General features: G+C 44.3%; 1 protein-coding gene across 5 annotated transcripts in view; it reads left to right on the top strand.

Moving 5' to 3' along the window:
• SLC39A11 (solute carrier family 39 member 11) overlaps positions 1–16534 on the top strand; it is a 404898-nt gene that overhangs the window by 42864 nt on the left and 345500 nt on the right. The window contains exons 1-3 of one of the 5 annotated variants that reach the window (XM_077854070.1): positions 1237–1388; positions 2994–3105; positions 6908–7018. The exons of 2 other annotated variants lie outside the window; for them this stretch is intronic. The gene's annotated coding sequence lies outside the window, so the exon portion shown is untranslated. Of the gene's footprint in view, positions 1–1236; positions 1389–2993; positions 3106–6902; positions 7019–16534 lie in introns of those variants that run through there. 2 more of the 5 variants (XM_077854072.1, XM_077854071.1) reach the window with 2 other exon arrangements.

Here is a 16534-nt window from a genome sequence, read left to right as displayed (position 1 = left end):
TTTTATTTTATTTATTTATTTTTAAAGATTTTATTTACTTATTCATGAGAGATAGAGAGAGAGGCAGAGACACAGGCAGAGGGAGGAACAGGCTCCATGCAGGGAGCCTGATGCGGGACTCGATCCCAGGTCTCCAGGATCAGGCCCTGGGCCCAAGGCAGGCACTAAACCTCTGAGCCCCCCAGCCACCCAGGGATCCCAAAGCCATATTTTAAAGTCGGATTTATATTCCTACGTTTCAGAGTCCTTCCAGAACTCGCACAATGAGTGCTTTACAGACCCTCCAAAGTGAAGTGCACAGAGACTGGGGGCAGGAGGAGAGGATACAAATTCCGCTTCGTCCCCTCCGCACCTCCTCCCAGTGATGTTGCTTTAGGCGCAGAAGCCCAGCAGATCCTCAAAGCAACACGGGGACTCTCCCCGAGGGACAGGAAGGCCCTGTCCTGCTCCTGAGAGGTCAGTGCCTGCCTTCAGGTCTCCCGGCTGACTACGCTGCCATCAGAGCCAACAGCTCTCTTCCCATGCTCCTGCTCACTTCTGATCCTAATAGACGGAGCCCAGAGAGAGAGAGTGAAGGTTATCCCAGAGGTACAGAGAGGATGTTCTCTCAAAGCGAGGGCCCCAGCTCGAGCTGGCACCAGATGAGCATTTTCAGGAAGCAGAGCAGACAGCGGACAAGACCCCCTCAAGGGCTCTGAGAGGTCAGAGGTGCTCCTGGAGGAGGGCAGTGCCCAGGAAGAGGGGGGCAGAGCCTGGTGAGGTGACGGCAAACAGATGGCCCAGACGTCACTTCAACATCATCTTCCTGACCAGCTGTCACTAGGAAAATGCGCCCCAGGCTGGAAAGAGGCCAAATGAGGAGAGGAGAGAAATTCAACATCCAGAACTTATTTGTTTTTACTTCTTCCCCCACCCCCACTGCCGGGTGATGGTGGTCTTCATGGGGTGTAGACAGCGGCAAGAGAATTCCAAGTGGAGCAGGTGTTGGCTTGCTGGGCTCTGGGGGTTGGGTCTCCGGTCGGGGGTTCGCCTGCCCCCACCCCTCCCCACCGCACTCACTGTGGGGTCATTGCCCCTGGTCCATGGTGCTAGGCTGCTGTTTGTATATGCAAGCGCTGGCCACGTGTCCAGCCAGCAGATGACTGCAGGACCCAAAGGGTCACAGTAGCATTGCCAGGCAACACTTGAGGACTTTCCCACAGATCTGAATTCAGCTGTTAAGCTCCTTGCAAAGCCCCATCTCTGCCCAGCCTGCTGCACGCCAGTGTCTGTGCCAGGTCAGACACAGTGCCTCCCCCACTCCCTGCACTGATCACAGGGGATGTAGTCAGAAGCACTTTGACTGACAGGGTGATTATTGTCGCCGAGTACCGTGTGTGATATATGTGGTACGTGTTCGAATCAATAATTTTGGTGGACCATGGTCACAAGTTCAGAATATTTTTACAAACTTTTTCGAAAAAGATTTTGTCTTTGGACTTTTAAAAAACTTAATTAATTAATTAATTAATTTTCATAGATTTTATTTATTTATTCATGAAAGACACAAAGAGAGAGAGAAAGAGGGAGAGAGAGAGAGACAGAGACAGAGACACAGGCAGAGGGAGAAGCAAACTCCGTGCGGGGAGCTTGATGTAGAACTTGATCCCAGGACCCTGGGATCACGACCTGAGCCAAAGGCAGATGCTCAACCATTGAGCCACCCAGGGGTCCCTTGACTTTAAAAAAAAAAAAGAATTTCCTCCCTATTTAAAAATTTCTGATTAAAAATAATTTTTTTGGCAAATAATTTCTGCTCTGTGCTATTGGTATTTATATTTGGAGACCCTTAGGTGTTCAGTAATGGAGGCTTGATGAAATGTGCCATTTTAATAAAAATAACTACATCCAAAAAAAAAAAAAAAACTACATCCATGCATGAACAAAACTCTGAAATAACAGCCAGGGTCAGGATCCCTGGGTGGCGCAGCGGTTTAGCGCCTGCCTTTGGCCCAGGGCGCGATCCTGGGGATCCAGGATCGAATCCCATGTCAGGCTTCTGGTGCATGGAGCCTGCTTCTCCCTCTGCCTGTGTCTCTGCCTCTCTCTCTCTCTGTGTGACTATCATAAATAAATAAAAATTAAAAAAAAAAAGGAATTCATTCTTTAAAAAAACAAAACAAAACAAAAAAAAACCAGCCAGGGTCTTGGAAGCTTATTTTATGCCAGGTGCCTGCTCAGGATTTGGTGGGTCTTATTTCATTTAATCCATACAAATCTTGTGAGGGAAGGGACATTAATATTCTCTTTTAATAATAAATGGGAAATGGAGGGCATGGAAGTTAAGGGACTTACCTAAGTTTGTGGGGGTTTTGGTTCAGACAGTTGAAACCTAGAGTGTGGGCTTGAAGCCACTGTCTTCGAGCTCATGCTACTTGTCACTGGGCTGTGAGATTGGAGACATTTTTACATTTGTCTTGTCTTCATTTTCTTAGTTTTAGCATGCACACATCTGCTTCCACTATAGGGAAAAATATCCCCCAAATACATATAAATATTTTTAAGAAGAGTCTGGGGGCACCTGGGTGGCTCAGTTGGTTAAGCATCGGACTCTTTTCTTTAATTTTTATTTTTTTAAATTTACTCATTTTTAAAATTTTTATTATGTTTTTAAGCATCGGACTCTTGATCTCAGCTCAGGTCTTCATCTCTGGCTTGTGAGTTCAAGTCCCACCTTGGACTCCACACTGGGTGTGGAGCCTACTCAAAAAAAAAGTGAAGTTTTTGGACCTTGTGGAGTTTAAAAATTTCCAACCCACTTTCATCCAGTTATTCATACTTCATTGTTTTGGTAGTGCTTCATCAGTTTTAAAAATTTGCCAAGTTGTTGCAATAACCAAGTATGTTTTTGTATCTTACCGTGGTATGCATCTCACTTTGTCATATACCCTAATTTGTTTTAAGGAACTGATGGACATTTGTCTTTTTGTGACTTTTTGCTGTTCTGTATACAGAGCTGGAAATAATGGACTGGAAATAGATTAGAGGCAAAAAACCACAAAGTGAGAAAAAATGGAAGTATCGAAGAAAATGAAATGTCATAAAGTATCATAAAACTACTCCAAGGTATTCTAGAATTGCTAATACTGGGGAAGACATTGGGCAGTAATTTGCGTAAGATCATTATCCTGAAAAAAATTATATTCGTATATATCCAAGTCACATTGAAATGGATACTTGTTTTTGTGGTTGCCCAACATGGGAACTGTTTTGTGTATGGGGACTTTCCCACTTTATAAGACAGAGCTCGCCTCTGGAATAACCAGATTTGGGACTTCGTTGGGACTGGGGCATGCGTGCCATGATATGGGAAATGCTAATCATATGCACCTACATGTGGCTTTGGATGAGAAGTCGGTAATTGAAACAAACAGGGACCATGCTGAATCCATTCTTGTTAGGGTGGTAGCAACAACAGCTATTATGTCCAGGTTCTAGAATGTTCTGGAAATGGTTCCAGGGGTCTTCTGGTGATATAGATGGCAGTGTCCAACTCCTAGGGGTTGCAGTGTGGCTGTCCTCACTGGGTTAGTTCTATAATGTAATTATTTGATTGTATCTGTCTGTTTAATCTTTGTTCCTCCTGAGGATTTTGCCAACAACTCAATAACCATTTAATAAAATTTATTTCTGTTTAAATAAATCAGAGTTAGTTTCTATTACATGCAAATAAAAACTCTGATGGATACACACATGCTACCATTTACTTCCATATATTTGCCATGTATACTTTAATCTAATTCTTTCTTTATACAATAAAATGATAGCAGGGCCAGGAAATACATTAAGGACCAAGGAGTTTTTCAGAATTTTGGAGCCTTAAAAATTAATACAAGATATTTGCATGATTTATAATTTATGAGTGATTTAAGCTTAAGGTTTTATGGAAGTCACTGAAAACTATTCTAGAGGGATCTTGTTTCTTTTAGCTAATAAATTGGGTCATATATTGAAAGTTTCCAAGAGCCGTGAAGGTTGGAATGAAAACATTATTTATAATGAATCTCCTACTTCGTCATTTTCCCAAGTGGTGGTTCATTTACATAATAGTGGGAGTTTTGTGATGAAGTCTTTTGATTTTCTATGTTGTTGCAATGCCAGCTCATTTAGTCCAATACCATATTATTAATAACTCATCTTTGCACACCATTGAAATCTCAGTATCTGGGGGATATCCAAGAAAAAGAAAATATTCTTTTCCCAGCTATCCTTTCCTTCTCTGACAAAAGCATAAAATTACATTTAGATGTACTTAGGTCAAGGATTTTGTGAGGGGTTTTCTCTTTTTTTTCTTTTCTTTTTTTTCCTTTTCTTTCCCATGATCTTATTGGGGTTTTACATGAGGTTACTCAGGGGAGGAAGTTCACGGGCTAGATCTGGAATGCGGAAAGTTGTTCATCTATGCAGCAAGCATCCTTTCAACACACTTTCCCTGAGTCTTCCTCCGAGGCCTCAGCACCTCCCTGCTCTAGGTGCTCAGGTCAGGCATAACATGATTAAGTTCAACTCCAAGAAATAAAAACCCCAAAGAACAGTGGTTTCAATTAGGTAGAGAAAGGTCTCCAAGGAGTCCAGGGCTAATATTATGTCCCACAGTATTAGTGTCCCAGTCTTCTGTCCTATTGCTAAGCTCAGGGTGCTTTCATCCCTGAAGTCCCTTGCGATCCAAGAAAGTTGATACAGCGACGGCCATTGCATTGCATTTCCACCAGCAGGAAAGAGGAAACTTTCTCCTTTCAGGATTCTTCCAGGTTAGAGCATAGTCACATGAACTTGCATAGCTGCAAGGGATCCTGGGAAATGTAGTCTTTATCCCAGGTGGCCATGTTCCCAGCTAAGAATTGAGGGTTTTTTGTTGTTGTTGGTTTTAAGATTTTATTTATTTATTTATTTATTTATTTATTTATTTATTTATTTATGAGGGTAGGGGCAGAGGGAGAGGGAGAGAGAGTATCCCAAGCAGGCTCCACGCTCAGCACAAAGCCCAGCAGGCTCAATCCCATGATCACAAGATCGTGACCTGAGCTGAAATCAAGAGTCCAACTCGTAACCGACTGAGCCATCCAGGCACCCCAGAATTGAGGTTTCTTTAACTGAGGATACAGAGGAGAAAGGATTCCTAGAAGATAGCTAAACAATTCTAAAGAACAGGATAATTTTTTTTTTCCCTGAGGAAGGAAATCAGCATGTCTACTTGTTGACTGCCATGCAATGTACTAAATGTGCTAATAGTGATGTAGTCAAAGGGCTATGGGAAGACAGGAAGGGAGAGGAAGCATGGAATAGTGTAGAGGCCCATGGGACCTGACCTTCTGGGCCTAAATTTATTTTGACATCTCCTAGCTGTGTGACCTCAGGCAAGTTCCTCACCCCCGACCCCTGCTTCCTAGCATTGCTACATAAAATACAAGACACCTGGTGTCCCAATACTTTGGACATGCTTATACTAAAAAAATTATTTGTCTGAAATTGAAAGTTTACTGGGAGTCCTGTATTTTTATTTGCTATATTTAGCCACCCCATTACCCCTTCCCTATCTGTAAAATAGAAGTTATTCAACTCTGTAAACAAATATATATTCCCTGGGAGTTTACTATATGCTGCATACTATTTTAGAAATGGTGATAAAACTGACATGATGGGGTCATTAGAGGATTAGATAAGAAAGCTCATGTAAAGATTTGAGGTGACTTAGTTGGCAATTTCTCATCAACTGCTTTGGCACAGCTCTTTTATTTCTCTCTGTCTCTCTCTGCTCTGCATTGTTTGATGTTCTGTGCTCTCTCATCCTTATTTGCAAACCTCCCGAGTTCCAGGGCTGCGGAGCACAGTCCATGAGAAACAGCCCTTCCAAGTTCAATAGCAGCAGAGTGCCTTGGCATTTCCTAAGAGGTAGACCCTACCAATCTTTCAAGTCTTTGAATGAAGAGTAAGTTTTAAACCTCCCTTCTAAATCCTCACCACCATCTCTCCCTCTCTCTCTCTCTCTCTCTCTCTCTCTGGGCATCCACTGAGGGAACCTGTAGATCCTCCCCTGGTCTGACCATAAAACTGTCAGCCCACTGTATGGCTTTGCCAGGAATGACCTCAAAAGGTACCATGGTGGGCAAAGGGAGCAGAAGGAGGGAGAGAAGCCCTGCTTCAAGATACTTGGAATATTGGGTCTCTCCTTGACATTCCAATTGAAGAAAGGATTGCTTGACTGATAAAAGGAAAACTTAAAGCCTCTGTTCTAGATGAAGGGTTAACGATCTGGTTGGTGTTTATGAATACATTTCAAGGCATCAAGTATCTCCCAAATTTATATGCAAAATTGGGATGTTTATATATGTTTGCACCGTTCTGGAGAGCGCATCCATAATTTCTGTCAGCTTTTCAAAGGAGTCTCTCTACCTAAAGAAGTTTAAGTGATCATTTTTAGGGAGAGCTCCTACTTCTTATTTGCATTTCAAATTTTTCCGGGCCCTGTGGGTGGCCCATTCCTTTGGAGCTCGGCTCCCTATAGATCATTTCTGAGTTCACCTCTGCCTCAATACTTTGCAATCTATGGGGTGGTGGAGAGTGCTCTGGGAGTGTGGATGCATCTTAACATCAGCCTGAGTCATGCTTGATTAGCAAGATAAATCTGCTTGGGGAATGCAGGGAGATGGGCGACTCCTATTGGCATCTGAAACCAATTATAAATCTTTTGCGTTAACTGCAGCTTGGGATTTTCTGGGCGATTGCGTGCACAGTTGGGAGTTGGCCGCCCTAGGAAGTGGAACAGCGGAGCAAACAAAAGGGAGCAGGGGACTTGTTGGCCTTGGAATAAGGAGTGAAGCATATACCCTTTCCTACCATAACACACGATTTTCTTTCCCTAGAGCAGAGGTCAGCCAGTTCTGTCAATGGTCAAAGAGTAAATGCGTTCGGCTTTGTGGGCCATGTTGTTGCAACTACTCCACTCTTACGCTGTTGCAGAAGTGGCCACAGAAAACATGTAAGTGACCATGGCTGTATTCCAATAAGATTTTATTTAAAAGAACAGGCAGTGACCAGACTTGGCCTGTGACCTGTCATTTGCCCACCCTTGAACTAAAGTTTATGAGAGCCCCGTTTACCCTTGCTTCCTCCCTTCCTTTGGAAGTTTCAAATAGTGCGGGTTAGCATGCCACCATGGCTCCCACTCAGGTCCTCCTGGGTCCCTTTGCCCTCTAGGAGAGATCCATGTTGATTATCAATTGATCGTGACACTTTCTGGGTGGCGTTTTGTGCAGCCGAGTTCTTGGCAAAGAACGCTTTAGCTGACTTTTCTCATTAACAACTCTTGTTTCATAAGCCTGTTTGGATGGTCCCCTTGCAACTCTATCCAACTATATAACGCTTTTCCAATCTGTGTGGATGGGTTCCTGGAGGCAGGAGATGGAGCTCGGGCCTCCTCAAGGGTGTTGCTGTCCAAAGCCTCACCAACCAGGGTGGTCTGCACTCAAATCTAGGTAGCAGGGCTCTCGTAGGTGTAGCTGCTCCCTCCAAGGCCCACTTATGAAAAAAATTGAAGATTCATAAGTATACAGTCTTTCATGTGTGCATCGATAGCTTTTTAAAATTGTGGTAAAAAACATATAACATCAAATTTACCATCTGTGAAATAATAGAAAATATATATTTGGTATCTGTCCCCAGTTCCTGCTATAGAGCTCCAAAACCCCTTGTAGTCTCTTAAGTGATAAGAACACTAGGAGCATTTCTTATTCTCATATTTATCTTTGGCCCTGTCTCTGACACAGGCTCCCTGAATCACTTGTGAATTCCTGAGTGCTAAGCCCTAGAAGCATCTTTTGTTCTAATGAAGTGACTCTGGGTAGGCTCTGCATGGCTTCTGGATGGGGGCTGGTCGCTAGAAAGACCAAGCCATGATCAAAAGCTTGGTATTTAAAAAAAAAAAAAAAAAAGCTTGTTATTTCTAGCCCTGACTCTCACGACTCTAGAGAGGGGAGACAAGTTGGATGTGCAGTTAATGATCAGTCGTGCCGATGTGAGGAAGTCCCCATAAAACCCCAATGGTACTGAGTTTGGAGAGCTTCCAGATGGGGGAACACATCCTCATACTGGGTCACACACACCCAACTTCACGGGAACAGAAGCTCCTGTGTTGGGGACCCTTCTAGGTCGTGCCCTAAGTGTCTCCTCACGTGGCTGTTCATCTGTATCCTTTCTTATATCCTTTAGCGAACTGGTAAATAAATGTTAAGCATTTCCCTGAGTTCTGTGAGCCACTCTAGTAAATTAAATGAACCCAAAGGTGACAGGAACCTTCAATTTGTAGACAAGTCAGACAGAGGTTGTGGGTAATCTGGGGACCCACTACTTGCAGTTTGCATCTGATGTAGGATGGGGCGCGGTCTTGTGGGATGATGCTCTTAACCTGCGGGATCTCACCCTACCTCCAGGAAGACAGTGTCAGACTTGAGTTAAATTGGAGGATACTCAACTGGTGTCGTGGAGAACCCCTTGGTGTGGGGAAAACCCACATGCCTTGAGTGACAGTAGTGTCAGAGGTGAAGTGTTCTGAGTGAGTCATGAAGGAGACACTGAGTTTTTCCTTTACACCATTTTTAAGTGTGTAGCCCAGTAGTGTTACCTGTATGCTCGTTGTTGTAGGATAGAGTCTAGAACTTTTTTCTTCCTGCAAAACTGAAACTGTATCCCTGAAACAGCAGTCCTCCCCTCCCAGCCCGTGGTAAGCATTCTACTTTCTGTTTCTAAGACTTTGACTTCTTTGGATCCCTCCTCTGAGTGCAATCGTAGAGTATTTGTCATTTTGTGACTGGCTTATTTTGCTTAGCATAATGTCCTCAAGGTTCGGCCATGCTGTAGCATATGTCAGAATTTCCTTTGTGTACAGGCCGAAGGAAAAAAGTCCATTGTATGCATGTCCTGCATTTTCTTAACTCATTCATCCGTTGATGGACATTTAGGTTGCTTCCACCTCTTGGCTACTGTGAATAATGCTGCAATGAACATGGGTGTGCAAATATCTTTTTAAGACCCTGTTTTCAATTCTTTTGGACATATGCCCAGAAATGGGTATATGGGTTTGCTAGATCAAATGGTAATTCTATTTTTATGTTTTTGAGGGACTTCCATTCTGCTTTCCATAGCAGCTGCACCAGTTTACATTCCCAGCAACATATTTATAGCTTTTTTCTTTTCCAAAGGAAAAAATGGAAGCAGAATAGTCTATATATTCATTTAAACGTACTTACTGAGTCTGCCCACAGCTAGGCCCTGGGGAACTCTATTAGACCAGGTAAATCCTTGCCTTCCTGGTGTGACAGTCTGGTTGTAGAGGCAGTCAATAACCAATAGACATATGCTGCCACTAGAGAAATAAAAGAAGAATTTAATTTAGCTATGTTTGTTAGGAGGGGAGTGGCACTGGGCCTTCCAGGATAGAAAGGGACTCACCACCCTTCCTTAGTAAAGTAAATGCATCTGCAGAAGCCTACAGTTGGAGCTTAACAATGGGGAACTTGCTTATCATAGATACTTTAAAAAATTGGAATGAAATTCATATAATAAAAATTGACCATTTTAAGCAAAGAGTTCTGTGGCATTTAGTACATTCACGATGTTGTGCCACCCCCAGCTCTATGTGGTTCCAAAACATTTTCATCATTCCAGAGCAAGACTCTATACCCATTAAGTAGTTACTCTCCATCCCCTTCCTTCCAGTCCCTGACAACCACCAGTCTGCTCTCTGTGTCTGTGGCTTTACCTGTTCTGCTGATTCCATATAACTGGACTCATACTGGGGTACCTGGGTGGCTCAGTTGTTTAAGTGACTGGCTCTTGATTTGGCTCAGGTTGTGATCTCAGGGTCATGGTTCCCAGCCCTCCATCGGGCTCCATGCTCAGCAGGGAGTCTGCTTGGGACTCTCTATTTCTCTTTCCCTCTGCCCCTCCTGCTCATGCTTTCTGTCTCTAAAATAAATAAATCTTTTTTACAAAAAGGACTCATACTACAAGTGGTCCTTAATGTCTGGCTTCTGTCACTAGCATCATATTTTGAATTTCATACACACTATAAGATGTATCAGTACTTCATTCCTTATAATGAGTGAATAACATTCCATTGTATAGATAGACCCATTTGGTTTATCCATTCATCCATTGATGGACACTTGGGTTCTTCCCATCTTCTTTTTTTTTTTTTAAGATTTTACTTATTTTTTTCATGAGATACAGAGAGAGAGAGAGAGAGAGAGAGGCAGAGACATAGGCAGAGGGAAAAGCAGGCTCATCGCAGGGAGCCCGATGTGGGACTCGATCCTGGACCTGGGATCACATCCTGAGCCAAAGGCAGACGCTCAACCGCTGAGCCACCCAGGGATACCTTCTTCCCATCTTTGGGCTACTGTGGATAGTGCCACTGTGAACTTTTATGAACAAGGATTTGTCTGAGTGTCTGTTTTCATTTTTGGGAGAGGGATCGCAGATGTTTATGGCTTCATGATCACTCAGGTTCCATCCCATGATAGCAAGCAGAGCAATGTCGTGAGCCACCCCAGTGAGCTGGTGGGAAACCAGGAACCAGGCTGTATGTGATGTTACTTCCATTCCTTTCTATCCCATCTGGACCAGCGTTCAGTCTCTCCATCCTGTTTCAGATCTTGAAAAGTTCCTGTCCTGTTCACACAGTCCCCAACTTCCATAAGCCACCGTCACTCAAAGAGAAGACCAATCCACAGTCAGCCACTCTGGAGCTCCAGAAGCCCCTGCCCGCTCTGGCTCCCTGGCCCCCCCATCTGCAGCCTCTGTAGGGTCCTCTAGCAGGTGGATGTCTCCTGATGCTCCAACTTCCCCCTATGGTTCCCGAGGGAGCTGGAGGTAGGACCAGGCTGTTCTTGAAGATGGGAGTGGGCTCTGACTTCACATCTGCTCCGAGTAAGTCCTTATTTGGGGCAGTGATAGATGTTATGGGCCAGGGGCATTGTTGTGGAAACCCCTCCTTCTATGGGATGCTCCGGGTAGATTCCCCAGGACAGGAAAGAGATATTTGTCTTGAGATTGAAGTTCAGAAGATTCTAGGATTCTCTAATCAGGTGGCAGAGGAGGCCAAAGTCCTTGGTTCTGAGCTTCTCTTTTCAAATGCTTCTGTTTCAGGGTGAGTGATTTGTTAAATTCCAAGGATCACTGTTCACTGTTTGGTGATACCTGGGAGTGCCACCACTGGCAGGGTTAAACATAAGCCAGAAAGAGGAAAATGGAGAGTAGAAGAGAGAAAAGAGCAGAGCATACACAGTGGGAGAAGACACACACCCAAGAGAAACATACCATGGTGAACAGGGCCATTCCTCCATGGGGTCAGTGGCCCAGCTGTCTCCCTGTCTTTGGCCTTGAGGGGCTGACATTTCTCTAGTGTTTAAACCTCCCTAGCACTCAGCAAAAAGCCCAGTGTGTGGTAAATGCTCAGTAACAAGTCAATTACTCTAAATAAATGACGTCTTGCGCTGGAACGAGGCTAGGATGGGGTACGCGGAGCTCACCAACCTGCCACTTTGGTCCAGACCACTGGGATCTCCCCTCCCCAAGAGGGTAACTCACTCGTTGGGCAAGCAAATAATGCAGTTACCTCTGCTCCAAACAGAATCAAAATGAAATGTCAACTAGCAGTCTGGGTTCAATTCTGGAAACAATAATGTTTCCTTCCCAGGTCAGCCTGCCTTCAGGTCCTCAACGGTCTGATTGACAAGAGTCGCGAGAACTCTGTTTTCGCTTATTAGTCTAATGGACAGACTGGAAGGTGGCTTCCCAGGGCAGATCTGCTTTTATGTTCCCCTGTTTTCCTTGGGCATCACTTACCACTGGGGAACATCTGCATTATCTAATTTATTGCTTTGAAGCATTTCATTTTTGTTGATTGCTGCTTAAAGGTCATTTCCAAGTAAACATGGAAGGAAAGGTCACTGCACCCAGTGGAAAAATCGGCTTTGGTCCTGTGCAATTCTAATGCAGACCTCCTCACTGGCAGAGCCTGTTCTTTTGGTTGTACGTGGCCTAATTGTATTGCCCTTTGCTTCTCGGCTCTGGGTTTGGGGGTGGGGATTAGGAGTTGGACAGCAACAGGTGCAAATCTCACTGCGAATCTTTTTTTATGGAAGTGTGGGCGACAGGGTGGGGGCAGGAAATGGGGATTAAATCATTTCCAGAAATCACTAGGGAGTAATACAAGTTCTGGCTGGCATTCCTGACAACTGTGCTCCTGGCCCAGATGAATTGGATGCCCACAGAGTTGTAGATGAAATCGTGGATTTGCTGAGCAGGATTTTGGGAGAAGACGAAGAGAGATGATGACAAAAGACCAGGGATGTTCACCTTTGTTCTGTTTTCCAAATGGTTAAAGAAGGAAAAGACTTCAAGGCTTGTTGATTCACTGCCAGTCCCAGGTGTTTTTTTTTTTTTTTTTTTTTTCAATTTAAGGTTTTACTTATTTTTTAGAGAGAGAGAGAGAGAGAGAGAACAAGCAGGGGGAGAGGGAGAGGGAGAAGCAAACTCTCTGGGAGCCAGATGCAAGGCTCAATTCCAGGACCCTGGGATCCCGACCTGAGCCTAAGGCAGCTGCTTCACCAGCAGAGCCACCCAGGCGCCCCCTGGGGTGTGTTCTCAGAACAGATTAACTGCAGGTGGTTTGTGCATCCTGAGAGGAGAGACTTGAGCCACAAAGAGGAAGCGGCATTGATATTATCCATTTATTTTCTTGGTTGGCTTAGTTGGTAGATATGCTGTGGACCTGGGACCATGGGATATCACAGGGCTTTCATCACATGGGCATGAAGTTCGGGCAAGCTGGGTGAGCTTGAGAGCTATCCACAGAGGCAACATCCCTTTGAAAACAAAGGGAAGGGCGTCAGCACGCAAAGCTGGGTTGGCAGGTTAAGGAAAAGTATGTATGGTCAGTGAGATCAAGAGGATTAAGGAGGCAGATAAAAAAGCAAAGAATGGTGGGACAATCAGTAGTGCAATAGGTGGCTGGGAGAGGTGAGAGAGAACAGTGGCTTACATGGAACATGTCCAACCCCATACACCAGCTTCAATGTCAAGAGTGGGCCAAGGCTCTGTGCCGAGCGCTCTACCCGTGCTGTGTCCTGCACCACAGCAGCTCCAAGTTCCCCCATTTTCTAGATGATGAACTAGAGGCACCAATGAGAGCTAGAGACGGGTGAGAATCCTGGTCAGGGGAAACCAGGGCTCACACCCTCCACCACTGGAGCCAGGTGGACAGCCTCACACGGTGGGTGCTGCAGTGACGTGCCGTCGTTGCCTATCGGATTTGGCAACCACAACAACAAAAGAATTCCCACTCGCTGTTGATGGAAGTGGAGTTTGGAGACCCCCTTCAGGAGTGTAGTTCAGCAGTACCTATCAAGATACAGCACGCACATACCCTATGACCTGGCCCACTCCATATTGGATCCTGCAGAAGTGTCCTCAGCAGCACTTAAGGATAAACACAGGAGAGGTATCGCCAGAGCATCGTCTATACCAGCAAAAAATTAGAAATATCCTGGAAGTTCTTCAGGAGGCACTGGCTAATTAAAATACAGTGTGCATCTCCTCAATGGAATTGCTGTACCAAAAAGAAGGAAGAGGTACAGTCATATGGGATGGGCTTGGGGAGAGGTCTTTGGTGAGAAAAACAAGTAGCAGGATGAGATATATATGATATCATACAGTAATATGATTCAATACTTCTGTAATTATTATATATTATATAAATGTATTTCTACTTATACATTTTTTGAGTAGGCTGCATGCCCACTGTTGAACCCAATGTGGGGCTTGAACCCACAACCCTGAGATCAAGACCTGAGTTGAGATCAAGAGTCACTTGCTTAACTGACTGGGCCACCCATGTCTCTATACATTTTTTATATAAGAAAATATGCATAAATATACATAACATTATATAATTTGGAATTATATGTGTATATAGTTTGTGTGTATATGTCTGTGTAAGTATATAGATATATGAAAATACATATGTGGGTATATGTGTGTGTATATACACATACACATATATGTGAACTTTTGGGAGATGATGTAGAGGATGCTTGTGCATTTTAACAACTCAATAGATGACCACTGATTTGGTTCAGCCACCGACTTACTTAAACTAAGGCGGTGGTTCTCACTATGTTTCTGTCCTGACACACTAATGGACTCCTGGCCCCTTTACCCCCAACAGTGTCCCCAGGGCAGTAATTCTCAATTACAGGATCTCACCATTTGAGATGTATCTCACACTCTGGTCATTAGTGTGGGGTCATGCCTTAGTCTCTATATTTGTAAAACGGTCATGGTACCAGTAAGTAGCTGCACGAGGCGGTCATGAAGATCAGGTGCATTGCAATAGGTAGGGTACTTAGAATGACACTTTGTACATGGTCAAGTGTTGGCTATTGTATGTAATTTTTAAAAATTCCTGGGATGCCTGAGTGGCTCAGCGGTTGAGCATCTGCCTTCAGCTCAGGGCATGATCCCAAGTGCAGGGATTCAGTCCCACATCAGGCTCCCTGCAAGGAGCCTACTTCTCCCTCTGCCTATGTCTCTGCCTCTCTCTGTGTCTCTCTCATGAATAAATAAAATATTTAAATAAATAAATAAATAGATAAATAATAAAAAAATAAAAAAAATTCCTGAGATGGTCCTGCTATGTCTCTCTGCCCTCTCCAGCCCTATTCTCAACCTGACCAGCTAAGAATCTCCAATCTAAGCTAGAAGGAGGTCTTTTAACCAGTAGATTCATTGGTCAACTCAACAAGTTTATTTACTGAGCACCTGCTGTGCAAATTCATTTCCTTAGGTGCTGGTAGTACAAGGCTAAACAATATTGGTCTTGTTTGTGTGCTTGGAGCTTTTGTTCTCATAGGGAAGACACACACCAATCAGATACAATACAACAACTGGCCCCCCTCACAATTGAAAACAGATCAAGTACATGTTGCAAGTTACTTAAGTTTTCATATGCCGACCCCAAGATCCCCACCCTTATCCATGCTCCCCTCATTCAATGACTATGTCATGGCCCCCTCTAAGTATTTAAAATCCACAGTGATGTGCAGTGCTATCAGCTGAGCCCCGACCCGTTGTGGATGACTCGGGTTCCTAAAGTCTGCCTTGTTGCTGAACATTCTAATTCCCTGATGCCCACCAAGAAGGAAGGGGGGCTGCCTCTTTCTCCAGGCCAGACTTGTTTCCAGAAGCCAGGCCAGCAGGCTTATCCCTTTGCTGCTCCTGGTGACAACATCAGCCACCAGGCTCATGCTCCAGTTCCCTCTAGGTAGTCTTGATCTGGCTGTAAAGCAATTATTTTAGCCTCTAGTTAATTCTTGTCAGATCACCAAGGGACCTCAGAGCTCACACAGGCCCTAAGAGGGAAATCTGGTGGAAAGGTTGGACAGCTGATAGCTGGCAGTGTAAATGTCATCTAGGACTGCTTATCATGCTGATGTGCTAAGTGCTCTCTCTGGTTTCATGACTCACTTGAGAACTCTGGGGCCCTGGGTCCTATAGAGAGGTTTATTTCTGATTCTCAGGCCTTCACAGATGCCCTAACTCAGCTCATCTTCAGGGGCGGAAGCCAGCCTCTGCCAGCAGCACCCAGCTGTGCTCCAGATGTCTAACTCACTCAACTTAGCAGCGCACTCCACTCTTTGTCATGGACCGTCTGTCATTGGAAGGGGCCTCACTCATTGGGGGGAATTCAGAGGAAAGCCACAGCAGTGCTATGAGGATGGGGACAGAGGACTGATGCAGGGTTCAGAGGGAGAGCTCAGCAAGGTGGGATAAGGTAAAGGTAAAGGTGAGATAAGGCCCACTAATCATCTTTGAGAGTGGAACACGCCATCGCACAGAAGGTAGTAACTAACTGTGGTCTAGCCTTGCTGAAGGAAAGGATTAAGCTACATCACAAGAGATTTGGGTTGGACCGAGCAAAGTTAGACCGCATTTTGCTGAACCTGAGACTCTAGTTACCTGAGGATGTACTATTGTTTTGTGAACCAACAGGGGAGAAGAAGAAAAGCATAAACAATATGACTTGCTTATACTGAGAAATTTTCAGCCTTACTTATTGAAAAATCTCTTTAGGGACACCTGGGTGGGTCAATAGTTGAACATCTGCCTTTGGCTCGGGTTGCGATCCTGGGGTCCTGGGCTCGAGTCCTGCATTGGGCTCCTGCAGGAAGCCTGCTTCTCCATCTGCCTATGTCTCTGCCTCTCTTTGTATCTCTCATGAATAAACCAAATCTTAAAAAAAAAAAAAAAGGACACTTTGATGCTTAGGTTTATATTTATAAATACATGTAAAGGAAAATATACCTATATGCATTCATACACATATATGTTATGGGTACATATAAAGGAATATAATTAAAATTAATTTCCAGAATAATCACTTCTTGCAGCTTCTTCATATTTAAGCCTGATGCTTCTCAGCCACTTTTCAAGTTAT

The sequence above is a fragment of the Canis aureus genome, chromosome 16 (assembly GCF_053574225.1).
Source record: "Canis aureus isolate CA01 chromosome 16, VMU_Caureus_v.1.0, whole genome shotgun sequence".
NCBI lineage: Eukaryota > Metazoa > Chordata > Mammalia > Carnivora > Canidae > Canis > Canis aureus.
This window is presented reverse-complemented; position numbering and strand designations above follow the sequence as displayed.